The sequence below is a fragment of the Cavia porcellus genome, unplaced genomic scaffold (assembly GCF_034190915.1).
Source record: "Cavia porcellus strain 051 isolate PalLab524CR breed Dunkin Hartley unplaced genomic scaffold, mCavPor4.1 scaffold_9, whole genome shotgun sequence".
Taxonomy (NCBI): domain Eukaryota; kingdom Metazoa; phylum Chordata; class Mammalia; order Rodentia; family Caviidae; genus Cavia; species Cavia porcellus.
In genome coordinates, this window is record NW_026947492.1 from 82,102,245 (window position 1) to 82,116,654 (window position 14,410).

General features: G+C 37.5%; 1 pseudogene; it reads left to right on the forward strand.

The window, feature by feature from the left end:
* The window catches only part of LOC100726096 (leucine zipper protein 2-like), a 260,838-nt pseudogene that overhangs the window by 236,508 nt on the left and 9,920 nt on the right, over window positions 1-14,410 (forward strand).

Here is a 14,410-nt window from a genome sequence, read left to right on the forward strand (position 1 = left end):
GAATGTGTGCATTTTTCCTATACACACTTGTCTTTTAAAAATATAGAGACTTTTAACTTATTTGAATTTTATTTTGTTAAATATCTAACTTTTGGAACTGGTTTTCATCAGATAATTCTCTCCAGGGTACCCCTGTTTGTGTTCTCTCTAGAGATCTGTATTTGTTTCTAATAGCTGTACTCAGTTAATTCTTATTGCTGAACTGGAGAATCAGATCACACTAGAATCTATTTCTCCTTTTTTCTGTTGATAGATAACAAGAGTTCAGCTCTTTTTTTTTTTTTTTTTTTAATGGTTGCCACATTGCATTTCAGACCAACTCTGTTTCCTAGCTCAGCAGCTGGAATATATAGAATTAGCCTAGAAGACATCACTGTTATAGTATTTTTACATTAAAGACCTTATGCCTACCAGCTGCCTAAGATATGGACAGACTGATTTCACTTTTGTTTCTTACAAACGTAGGTATTTTAAATGTATCTTTATGAGCATTGACAATGCATTACTTGTGTTCTCTTCCAAATGCTTCTCAACACTTAACATTTATATCTTAAATTTTGTCGATCAAGTAGAAAAAGGCAGCTCAGTCATCTAACTTTCCATTTGCTTAAAAAGAGTAAAGCCATCTTTATTTTGGTACTTAGTTTTTAATTTCAGCTATGTCATCCCTTTTTCCTTTAAAAATTTAAAATTTAAAATTTTTCATTTAATTACTGATTTGTGAGGATCTTGAATGTATTTTGGTACAGTCCTTTGATTTCCTAATACCCACTCCTAGTTTTTTGTGTAGTTTTTGTTTTCCTCACTACGTTATTGATAGCTTTAATAAAGAATCTGTCCTAGTTTTCTGCATAACATTGTAAGCTTCTTTTTCTAGGAATTTGCTATGTGGCTTCAATGCATTCACTTTTAATTATCTGTGGTGTTAATGGTCTATCATTTTCATTTGTTTCTCAAGTTCTATGAGGGAACACAAGGCCCAGAACATGGCAGGGAAACAGAACCAGTGAAATTCACCCCTGGCGCTCATCTTTTAACAGTATGCTTTACATAAATTTACATCAAAAATTTTTTTTGTGCTGAAGAGTTTATGTGTGCTTATCAAAATTCTTAAAGAATATATATATATATATATATATATATATATATATATTCATTATAAATGCACTTTTAGAATTAACAATAACGTGGTAGATTTTGTTAGGTTTCATGAAGAAGGATTTAAACATGCCAACCAACTATCTTTAAATTACAGGAATGATGCTTGATTTTGTGGCTGGCTTCAGTCTAATGACAGGGCCCTTAGGGGTAGTTTGGGAGGATGGGGAGAATTAGTAGCAGGCACCTGTGGATACACACAGGGTTGCGAGGGCTGAGAATGGAAGAAGAGAGCACGGACCAAGAGGGGATGTTTTGGCTCTTGAAGCTGAAGAACAGCCAGTGCGTTCCTGCCCATTGTGTTCAGCAAGCTGCATACTACACAGATTCCTTTAACCTGTAGAGATTCGTGTGGGACATATGACTAGGAGAATTTCCTACGTGTATAAATGATGAAATGTGTTATAGTACGTTACATGAACAGCAAAAAATTAATAACCAGGAAGTAAATTTTGTTAATTAGAAAGTGAAATAATCACGGAACTATGTTGTTAAAAAATCAGGGATTTCTTCTGCCCTTTCATTACCATACTTTAGCACCCTTTACACGGAGGTGCACTATAAAACATATTTTGCTCTGATATCATTCCATTAGTCATCTTTTCATCCCGGCTACAACATACCTGAGAAGATAATTTAAATGAAGAAAGGTTGACCTTGCCTTTGCTACCAGCTTCCATCTGTGTGATGCTGACGCCAAGGTCTCTGTGGTGGGGTTTGTGACCATGCAGAGCTGCACAGTAATCCAGGTGGGAAGCAGAGTAAGAGAGGGAGAAAGAGAAAGAGGCAACTGAAGAAGAAATGAAGGAGGACAGGTATGTTCCCCCTCATATCTCTGTGACTCAGACAATTCAAAAGGCCCAGCTCCTCCCAGTGACGCAACCAAATTGCAAATCCATGAATGAATAAGCCACAGATGGCTTGAGAACCTTGAGGACTCTGTCCTCTACAAAACATCATTGGTTGAAGACCCACAGCTGGTAAATTCAGAGGACATTTTACATACAAAGAACAATGAAGCCCTCTCATTAAAGTGTAATTAAATATCCTTGAGCATTTCTTCTTTCCTTCATTAAAATCACAGTGATGCCTTTCTCCAGGCTAGTAGTATCTTCGAGAAGCATTCATGAAAGGTGGTTGAACTCAGCCTTGAGGTATGAGTGAGATGCGTGGTGACAGTCACAGGAGGAAGCAATTTGAAATAGAAGGAACAAATTGAGCAAAGGCAAAGAGAAGATAATGCAGGACTTCTTTAAATATCCTGAATTCCCAAAGTATTTTATAAGGGACTTATGTAAATATACCAAAATTTGACCATTGCCACAGTGCTCAATCATACTTTTACCAAGTATCTGATTACATTAGATCAAAGGGATATTCGATTTGCTTTTGTTGCTAAGCAAGCTAGGTTTTAGCACGTAGGGAATAATTTCTTGGCTCTTATTTAGAAATGACATTATTCAGAAATTTGATAAAGCTTGTGAAGTTGGAGCACAGGAAACAAACAACATAGCAGGAACCTTTGACTTCCTTCAGTTTAATGGGGTCCTTGAGAAGCTCCACTAGGGGCAAGGAATATGGAGGTCACCATGGAGAAGCACATCCTCCCGGTGTTTCTTTGTGAGGTTTCCAAACGCAGTAGCCTAGGCACATGCGTTTTCTGCTGAAGTGTCAAAGAGGACATTAGCAGAACAAGGAGCAAAGACACAGAAGGCACCAATCCAGCTTTAAAAATTATATTTTAACTATTTTTATTACACTAATTTCTCTTCCTTGATGATAAGGAAATAGAACAAAGAGGAACACTGTCCTTTTACGTTTGTCTTTGTAAATACTCATCTCCAAACACTCATCTCCAAAGTATCATCTATGTACTGCTCTGTTTGTCTGTCTGTCTGTCTCTGTGTCTGTCTCTCTGGGCCCCATCTCACTCTTTTTTTGAACTCCTAGGCACAGATGAACCTCCTGCCTCAGCTTCCTGGGTAGCTGGCATGGCCGGCACTTGCATCCTGTGCTCGGCTCTGAAACACTGTGTTTATATCAGCACAGGCAGTGTCTCTGCTCTCACTCCATGTCTCGTGGCAGACAGTTTACTTTAGTTTCCTTTTGCAAGAAAACATTTAGCCAAAAACTACTCATAGTGAAGTTAGAATATAGAATATATTTCAGCAAGTAGGACTCTGCTGTGGATTCTGCAAAGATTTCTGTTCTTTTCTTTTCCTGTCCTTTTCTTTTCTTCTCCTCACTTCTGTTTCCTTTGTTTTTTCTTATTCTTTTTTTCTCTTCTCATTTTTCTGTACTATTTATTTATTATTTATCAATAGCACATAATACAGATAAAATTGAGCCTTAAGTAATAACTGCATAATTTGAGTTTGAAAGAAAGTTTTAGTGTGAGAGATAATGAAATGTGTCAACTTTTGTCTCCCCCATCCAGAAGTGAGAAATCTGAAACCTAGCAGAGCTGCATTGATACTGGAGTCTTTAGTGGTGACTCTGTTCCATGTCTCTTCCAACGTCCAGTGCAGGTCTGGACCTGTGAATACACCGCTCCTCTACAATCATCTTCACACTGGTCTCACTCTGTGTTTCTCTCTGTCTCTTCCTCATGATAAAAAGACACTCATGATGTTCTTCAGGCCCACATGAACAGTGCAGAATACTGTGGAATTAGTTTTGTCCTATAAAAATCCCAATATTGAAGCTCTTAAAACCACAGGACTTTTAGCGATAAGGGCTTTATGGAAGTAGTTAAGGTTCAGTGTTAAGGTCAGGGGTCAGTTATAGTCGGATAGTATTGTTGTCTTTACGAGTAAAGAAACCAGAAAGCTTGTTTTCTTTGTGCACTGAAGTTAAAGCACTAAGGTGACCTGCGAGCTAAGAAGTGCTCACTAGAAAGTGATTCTGCTGCTCCTTGATCTGGGTTCCCAGCCTCTAGAACTATGAGGAACAGTTTGCTTGAGTTAGAAATTGGATTCCCAGAGTGTTTTATTTTACAACTCATGATGACTAAAATGTGGCATGCATTCTTCATCTCAAGATCCCTACTAGTGTTTTCCCGTAGGAGATACCGAGAGATCTTCTTTGGGAGACAAATATGTATGTATGGAGCAATCTAGAATGGCCACCCTCTTTCTGGTCTTCATTTTCCCTAGGATGGAGCTCCATGTGCACTCAAGCAAACAATAAAGCTCTAAGTAGCAGCTGCCTAACCAATGGAATATACTACTTTATATTCAGGCTTCCCATCACAAGGGGAAAACAAATGAGGCAATGACAGAAACAGTTTAGTGTAAATGGTCCTTACATCAAGACAGAAAAGCAGGGGGAGAGGTCCTGAAAAAACGTACGAATTGCTTGATGCCCTCTTTTATTTGCGTGCTTTTCCTAGACTGGAATCCACATTTCTCTGTTTCCAAAATCAATTATCTCCCCCAAGACTCATTTCTTATCCTGGTATTTATTCAACAGATTCAGTAAAACCTTGTTTTCTGTTTTTTCACAAGAACCATTCCATTGACAGAAAACACCTGTATGAAATATTAAATTCATCAGGATTAAACACAATCACTTCTTTAATTAATGATATGTTTGAAAAGCTTAAATGGATTTAGCTTTGATGCATTGGTGCTCAAATGGTAAAGCAATATGCAATTTCCTTTCATTATTAAGAATTAATTAATAAATATTCTTTATTTCTAAAACAAAACTGAGATAATTTTAGCATTTGATATAAAAGGCAGAAATCCAAGCACCTATGTAATTTAACAGATGACTACAGGTGTAGGCTTTGGAAAATTTACAGGGGGAAAGTATGTTATCATTCTTTCCATGTGCTTTTTGTGAATTTAAGGGTGAATGAAGCCCCTTTTATCTTTCTGTCAAAATACCTGAAGTCCACAAGATAGACAGATAACAAATAATATATATTATTAAGCAAACATGGAAATGTATGAGTCTGGTAAATAGTTATTCTCTTAGAAATGTATCAGACATTGTAAAATACAAGTGGTCCAGCTGGTTTAGTTCCTTCCTCTTTGCCCCATAATAAGCCATTGTGTCAGAGCGTATATTGTGTTGTCAGAGCCAGCTATCAGTTTGCCTGATTTCATCTTCCTAACTTCTGGGCTTCAAACAGCAAATTGTGGCTTCAACCATGATAAATGAAAGAGATTTGTTGGTGGAGCAGCAGGAGCTCACAGCACGCAGGAAGAACCAGATGAATGAAGCACAGATAGACAGAAACAAAAGTTGCTCCCAAAGACTGGAATGCTTGAGCCACAAGGAGAGATGTCACCACAAATAACTGAGAAGAGGAGTGTGCTGAAATGTAAGGGTGAGCCACTGTAGTCCTCTCATGCTGATCAATGAAGCTGCAAGGATGCAGCTACTAATTTTGTGCCTGTATCTCGAAGAGAGCAGGGGACTGGATGCATCAGCTGACACTTAAGATATTCCGTGCTATGACAAAAACCCTGTATTGCTAGAGGCATCAGCGACTACCTGGTGTATAGGGGAAATGAGGAACATTTCCTGAAGAGAAACAGGAACTTTTGGGGATCAAAAATGGCATTCTTCAGTCTTTGTCACCGTTACAAATAGAATTCTGGTTAAAATTTTGCACAATTCAATTTTTTGACTCATACTGCTGAAATTAAGATTGGCAGATTTTGAAAAGATTTTTTGACAATGAAGGACCAGTCCCTTTGATCCAGTAGTGACACTTAGTTCATATCTTCTTTTGGTCTTAATACATACAACGACATGATGAAACAAAAGATGTGAAAGTAAATGGTGACACAGGATGCACGAACGTTATTCATCACATACGCAGAGGTGGTGGGTAAGGACCCATAACTTCTTTTAGGAGCTCCTGACCTATTATTTGGGTTAAATGTTGAAATCAGTGACAAGAATGAGAAACTATTCTAGTGCCAAAGGACTCGATATTCATCATAGCATCTATAAAACCCAAAATGGAATTCTGCCAAAAACTTCAAACAACACATGTCCTACTCCACTATGTGAGATTTGTACCTGTACATTTTAGGTACAACATATGTAGGTTTGGCAACATTTTATATTAGAGGGGTAAACACAGAATAAATAAATCTTGGATGCTGCAATTTTGGCAGTGTATGATATCCATGCATGAAAACAGTAAGACAGAGAAACACCATTTAGCAATAATAATTGCGCTTGTGTGTATCTATGTTTTCTATCTCCTTATTACTGCAATTTAGAATAAATTTACAGAGCAATTCTGGGAGTACTTATTCAGTTATTTGATTATTTAACAGAATAACGTACCCTGAAATTCTTTCTCTCCTCTTAGTGTGATTGAATCTACCCCTCATGTGTTCCCAATTGTGGTTCTTCCTGAGACTGCCAGGGGAGATTCTTCATTAGTACTCATGTATATTTATTTCCTCTATTCTTTGCAATTTGTTTCCTCAAAGCATATGTTAAGTTGAAAATTATGGGCAGACAGGTGGTGAAGGTTCAGTACATTTTAGCTGGAAAAAATAGCTCCTTGACTCTTGCTGAGAGTGATTTTCTTCCTGGCATCACTATCCGATAATACCTACCCATTTGGGAGACTGGAGTGCTTCAAACTCTCTGTTGATGTTATAAAGTCACTCTTTGCACTCCAAACATGTTTCTCCAGCTTCTTTAGGTCTGTAGAGCTCCTCCAGTGTCATCAATTCTAACCTTTAAAGGCTCTCAATGTATGATCAATGCTTTTTCTCTATTATGTCAGCAGCACCATCACTGTTGTCTTGGTTACATTAACTGCTTCATTCCTCTTGTGATCCTAATTTCTGTGCCATTTCTGTCTGCACAAATTGCTGCCACAAATGCACACAGGACTCTGGCTGGATCAGCAGCCTTTTGAGTACATGCTTGGGAATCCCTTTTGGCTAGTAAGTTCAGTATAAGTTTTTGCAATTCAATGCTGTGGCTCTGTCCTTCTCAGCATCTTGCACACTCATTGTACTCTTGCTGAGTGCCTCTATGTGCTAACAATGGACTGTTCTTTTGTGTGTTTTCTTCAGTGATTTCCTTTACCAGGCCTCCCTTCCTCATTCTTGCCTGGGTCATTAGGAGAAACATTTTTCAATATCACTTTACCCCACTCCTTATCTTATTGAGATCCATAGGATTGTCTTCATCCTTTTACAAGATATAGGAGTCAGCTTTCGTTCTCTTGTGCTCAGTGTGCTGTAAAGTGATTTGGGTAACATTAATGAGCTCTGAGGAGACGGAAACAGTACCTGTCTGCTCTTTGTAACCACCAAAGGCGGCTCACAAAGCCAGGTTTCTTTGTTGGCTTCATTTAAATGCCTGCACCAAGGCTTCCTTAGAGAGCTGGTCGGACCAGAGAGGAGAAATGATACTTGCCCATCATCTTGGTTTTTATTACTCCTAGAGAAAATACCAAGACGGGGCAGAGGTTGATGTTCTAAACAGGGTAGAAAGAGACAAAAAGCAAAGAATAGAGGTGAATGCTAACACTACTGGCCTTCTGGATTTCAAATTTAAATCAAATATAAAGAAAAGTAGGTAAATGCTATGTGGGCAGTACAATAATTAACAGCCATGAGCAAGTTTTAAGCCCTTTGACCACACTGTCTTTGCCTTTCTCTTTGGGTCCTCATTGTTAGAAACTCCATCTCTTTCTCACTTGTGATGCACCACAGTCCAAGTTCCAGACTCAGGAAGGAGAATTATCTGAATGTACTTTGTATCTAACAGCAGTGCACTCATGGACTGAGGAAAAATCCCAAATTTGAATTAGTTCTTCCCTAGTAACCATACATTTGAAGGGAGAAACTTAGACTTACATACCCTGACACATACATGAAATGGTTGCAGAGTGTCTTTCTACAGTGAGTGCTAGGAAACTTTTTGTTTTAAATGAGGTGCTCTGAAAGGCATGAATCCAAGAACAATATTTAAGATTCTCAGAGGAATAAAGCAAAGCTTGGTTAGTGAGGCAACAATATAAGAATAATCCTCTATGAAACAGAGGAAGTTAAGTTTTCTTAAGTACAATGGTGAGGCATGTGTTTGTTTCTTGTATATCCCAGGGATTTGTGTTTGGAGAGGAGATTGAATAGCAATTCAGGTCCTTTTGATGGACCAAAATCCTTGAAACATACTCTTAGCATTTAAAAAGTAACTGTTTTCAGTAGGACAGTAATTCCATTGGATATTTCAATGCAAAACTGAGTACACACAATATTTTATTGAATTTCACAGTTAAGAACTTTAAGGCACAATTTCCAGGATCACCAATATATGCAAAATTGTGTTTTCTTTTTCTCTCAGAGCAAGGCTGCAATTGTATCGTGTGTTACCATAACCATATTCTGTGGGTGGAATCCTTTCCTCTTATTTTTAATAATCTTTCTCTCTCTCTCTCTCTTTCATAACCATATTCTGTGGGTGGAATCCTTTCCTCTTATTTTTAATAATCTTTCTTGCTCTCTCTCTTTCTTTCTGTTTCCCTGAAGCCTCAGCAAATTTATTCAGGAAACGAGGAAAACTCTCAAGTGGAGTCAACCAAAGAAGGAAATCTAAGTACCACTGCGTGTGACTCTCAAGATGTAAGAGTAATGTAAAGTACTTTGAAACAAGGACTTAATGTTTAGCATTTCTAGGTCATGCCACCATGAAACTTTCTTCTTGTGTGTAGTATCTGCTATCAAAGCCTTGTGATTTTAAACAGAGGCAGCTAATGTTCCTTAGATAGAAATCAGGCCTGCATTCTCTTATTAGGAAGTGCAACCAGATCCTTAGCAGAACTACGCACAGGAAACATTAGAGACAAAACTGAGTGACCATAGGCCCACCACTTTGCTTATTTACATAACACAAAACAGAAATGTGTTAAAATATTAACGAGAACAAATAAATGAAAACCTCACAAGATGAGATTTTATAGTGTTGTATATCTAATAGAAACAAATCCAGCATTACAGTGATATAATCTTTAAAAGGGAGATGCACAGCCATCAAATGATAACAGGAAGCATGGAATTTAAGCCTTGTGATTTTTTTTTTTATTAATGCTAGGTAAAATCAAATTTTAATTCTTGGAAATTTTAGTTTGGTACAATTAAGGTCATAGGCATCTCATGCTTTGGTTTAAGATGCAAGAAATTACAATTGTGTGGAGAAGTTCAAACTTAGGCTTCAATCACAAATGGAAAATGCCCACTGAAAAGATCTGACCCTGAAGGAAGTGGATAGTTACTAAAAAGGAACAAGAAAAAATAGGAAAATAAAATGACTCTGCTAGCTGTAAAAGGAGATTTAAGAAAATGAATCCCTCCATACTCCTGACTTCACTCCTGTTCTGTAAGGAAACATGGACCCAAATTATACCATTTAAAATGTGAAATTACTTTGAAGTGGCAATAAAATGCTCTACAGAATCCATCTCAGGGAAGCAAGAGTCAGAAAGTCTTTAGGTAAGAAAGAATATTTTTACTTTAGATTAAAGGAAAGATAGATTTTGACAATGTGAGCACATTTTCAGAAGCAGGAGAAAAGCAAGCAGATTGAAGAGGGAACAGACCTCAGATAGTGGTAGCATATTTACCCCAAATTTAACTTGGGATTCAAAGTGAAGACAGCAGAGCAGAACTCTTGTTTGGAATTAGGGACATGGGCCTTCCCAAACTTTTATTACCACTTGAGTGATGAACACATAGTGGTTAGTTTTCCACGAATAATCCTATTAGAAGCAAAACTGAGCAGCAAGATGAGGTTTCCTAAGATTCATATTGATCTACTGTTCTTTGTGGACTTAGGACTATTCAAAATCATACTTTTTGTTTGTTTGTTTTCTCTCTTCTTCAAACCTTAGCGCCTTTCATCTGCCCTCACTTGTTTCCGTCTGTAAGTCTCAGAAGCATCTGCTACCTGGAACTGACTCTGCTCTGAGTTCATTCCAAACTATGCCTCCTCCAGCTGGAATGTGGATGCTGTCTTTCAGTGGATGTCGGTGTGCAGAGTCAATGCTTCCTAAAGCTAATATTTCCAGCTCTAGTGAACTAGAGACCCTCAGTGTTAGGAGAGGCAGACTCAGTCACAGGTACAGGCAAGAAAAATACCAGAAATGAGTGAAATCAACCAGCTATGAGAAGTAAAACAAATGGGACAGACGTGAAGTTCAGGTACAAGTCTGGGATCAGTGATTCTTGGTCTTGTCTTCAGAATTCCAGTGCCTAGAGAGCACGTGAGAAATACTCTCAGCAAGGTGCACTTCAGAAACATTATCTCAGCATCCCACAGCCAGACATTTCTTGCATTCATTTTTAAATTTTTCCAGATGATTCTAAAGTGCAGGTCACTTTTGCTAACAATGGGCTTCGTATGGAAAGGATTTGACAACTTTAGCTTTTGAAAGATTAGTCAATAGAAATAAATAGAATGAAGTAGAGTTTGTATTGTTTTTAAATGGCTCGAAGGATTCTACTCAAATCCAAGTAATCCTGAAGCTTGTGAGCTGTGAATCATAGTTTTAAGGGATTGTTATAAGACATAATCCTTATAATATATCATTCAGCAATACTTTTTTTTTTTTTACATTTTCTCCATTACATTATATTTTAAAGGTGGTAAGTGCTGTAAAAAGTTCTGTAAAGTTGATGGTGACCCAGATGACATGAATGTGGTTGAAGCATGGCAGCTCTGACTTAGAGTGCTTAGTTTATTTTAGAATATCCTACAATGTGCATATGTACACATATGACTGAGATACACATGCATATGTGTATATTTGTGCTGATATGGGACTGCGATATTGTTTAAGGACCTGGTTTGTGAGTACAATCAATGCTAAACTTTCTAGAGAAAGCTAATAAACTGTGATTCAAACCACACAGCTCTGCAGAAGAGGATTCTTACAAACTGAGAATTCTATAGTTCTCTCACATTATTCTTTAGTGCTAAGAGCCTAATTCTACGGATTTCCTTAACTTACTGGAAGCAAACAGAAGGATCTTTGTATCCATGAGAGCTATTGTTTTTGGATTCCTCTGACTTAAGATAGAATATTGTGATTGCCTTAATTATAGTGAATTTCAATATAGCAATGTGAAAATACTTTCATATCAAGCTAGAATTTCAAGTTCCAATTTGAAATACTTTATTGAATGTCTAACTTCAATGAAATGGCATAATTTCATATGTAAAGAGCATAGAGTATTTTCCATATGTACATTCTATAAATTTTTGTTAGGTACTATGAATTAAACGAATATATTTTTGTGATTTACCTTCAACTGGAAACTAAGTCTGTGATAATATGATTTATACAAGGAAATTAAGTACATGACAAAGTAGTTAATATTACTGAATTATTTTTGTTTTGAGAAGTAGCCTGTACTTTGCAGGACAGAGCCAAATGCAGCTGTTGAAAACAGAAAAAAAGCATTTCAGTCAAGTATAAAAAAATGGACTTTATGAAAAGTATCTGAACTAGAATAAGTAATGGGGAAGGGTAGTGTATGTTACATTAATGAAAACAGCTCTTGAGGCAGGAGTCAGAAAATAAAGCATTATCATCTTAGCTTTTACAATGTTTAGCAAACTCAATGAAGAGTTATCTTTCGGTAACTAGATTGCAAAAATTAGACATTTTGATTCGTAATTGGTCAGAGCTGAGACTAAGTAACGCAATAAAATGTGAAAGGTACAAGAAACCTGGATTTGCATACAGATTTTGCTGGTTTCTAGCACTGCCACTCTGACAAGTGATTCTATCATTCAGATATCTCATCAAAGTGAAGCAGAGCAGTGGTTTCCAAGCTCCACTGTGAACATGCATCACCAGGCAGCCAGGACAACTGCTAATGTGTGTGTTCTGCTCGGAGACATGATTAATCCATATGTCTGGGGCAACAGGCAGGAATGTGAGGGATTTCAGTACCCCCGGCCCAGATTGTCTTCATCAGTATTTCATGCCAAACACTCTGACACACTTGGACACTCATATCTTGTAGAATTTTGATTAAACCTGATAGACAGGCTATATTCACCCACATCATTGGTTTTTGTGCCAGTGTTTTTGTTTTTGTTTTCCTCTTTCAATGTCTTACAATGTTTTATGGCTAAAGACTAAAGGTTGGAATGAGAGGTCATGCGAATTCTTTTTTTTTTTTTTTTTTTTTTGTCTTTTTCCTTTTTATCGGTACCAGGGATTGAACTCACGACTGCCTGCTTGCAAGGCAGGTGCTTATGCCGCTGAGCTAAATCCCCAGCCCTGTCATGCGAATTCTTGATTTTATGCATTGCCTGCCTATCTTCCATGTGGACCAAGCAAAGGTACTTAGAAAAAATGCCTTCTGGTTCCAACAGCCAGATTTTCACCAGACTTAGAAGAGTTGCTATTGGGGACTGGGGATTTAGCTCAGTGGCATAAGTGCCTGCCTTGCAAGCAGGCAGTCATGAGTTCCATGCCTGGTACCGATAAAAACAAAAAAGACAAAAAAAAAAAAAAAAAAAAAAAAAAAAAAAGAAGAAGACTTGCTATGAACCATTAAAAGTTTGACATCCTACTGGGCTATCAATATTGGGTGCACTTAAGTCAGTTCAGAAGCAGCTCCGTTTCAGTGGTCACAGGGATCATACTGAGAAAGCAAAGGATGTACCAACTCCATTTCATTCTCCTGCAGCTTGCAAATGTGCCTCATATTATTATTTAAAAATATTTTGAGAATCGAAAACATTGTATGTTTTAATTCTCACTTGAGGACTGGGAGGTAATGCTCAGTGTGAATATGCTTTGCGGTGTTTTTGGTTCCTGTAAGTAGCAGAGACCTCATTTCTCTGGCTGTGTTGAGGCGTTAGCAGTAATGCCCAGTGGGCAGATCTAGGGGCCTTTGTTTGTGTTCCCAAGGTGCTCCAGGCAGGTCAGTTCCTGAGCCAGGGTGTTTTAAACATAAAGTGTTGGGTAGGAAAAAAAAAAAAAAAAAAAGAGGAAAATGTGTGGAACATAAATCCTGATGCTGCAGACTGAAAATGAGGCCAGCTTTTCCATCAGGCTGAGCTGTTCTATGCATCTCTCACTATGTGACATGAGACCAGCACGGGTTCACAGTTTACAGGGTTTCAGAGAAGCCACGCCTTACTGTACCCATCTTGAGGGGCCCTGGCATCTGAAAGGCCAGGTATCCCAAAGCCTTCTCCATGTGCTATTCTGCACTTTTCAAAGGAGCCATTATGGTCTGGATGTTGAACATGTGGCAGACTGTTACCAAAATCCATCAGAAAAATGCTGTTTTCCCATTAAATAGAAATCTATTTATCTTCTTATGACACTTTAACCAATCAATGATGGTAATGATGGTAATTATAATTTCATTTCAGAAATGTACAGAAATCTTAATAATGCTTACTATGTTAATTTAGCAATTTAAAAGAGTTAAATAGTACATAAAGAGTTAAATCATATATTGTGAGAATACTGTCCTAACAAGAAGATCCAAAGACAGCACTTAATCTGATAAATAAATAATAGGTTCACATCTACTCTTGCTTCAAAAGATAGATAATGACTTTTATCAGGATTTCCTGTAGTATTTGTTTTATACATGTAGCACTTTGGTCTGTATTAAGGTCCAAACTGAATTTTGATTGTTTATAAAAGATTCCCATTTTGAACTGGATAGTAAGCAGTTTGAGGACCCTCATTGATTGCTCGGAGAGAGAATATGTTTGGCTTAGTGACACCTATGCAAATTATGGGGCCTGGATGTGAGGCAGGCTTCCCTTCCAGCCTGTGCAGCCTTCTCAGGATAGTGGCTGTTACTCAGTGACACTGTTATTCACTTCATTGTTTACAATCACTTTCACATTGCTTTTTATTCATTTTCAATCCTCTAGCACCTGTTTTCTTAAATATTTTTTCTGTCACAAATATGAGACATATTTGCATATAAAGGTTGAATCACTGAAACATGTAGCCAAAGTACACTTAAGAATAAAAGTGACTTGGTACTTAAGTCCATTTTTTTTCTGTTTTAATGTCCTAAGCTTATTTGTTGTTAGGTTGTGTTTTGTCCACTTAGTAAATATCAGAGTGAGGCAGATTTCTGTGTCAGTCACAGATATTTCCTGGTATATTTGCAGATGGCCCAGTTGTGTGCTTCTACTAGTTTTATTCAGTTAATTCAGCACTTTAAAGAAAGTCCATCAGAGAAGTAACTAAGTCTGCTTCTAAATTAGAAACAAGGGTCTA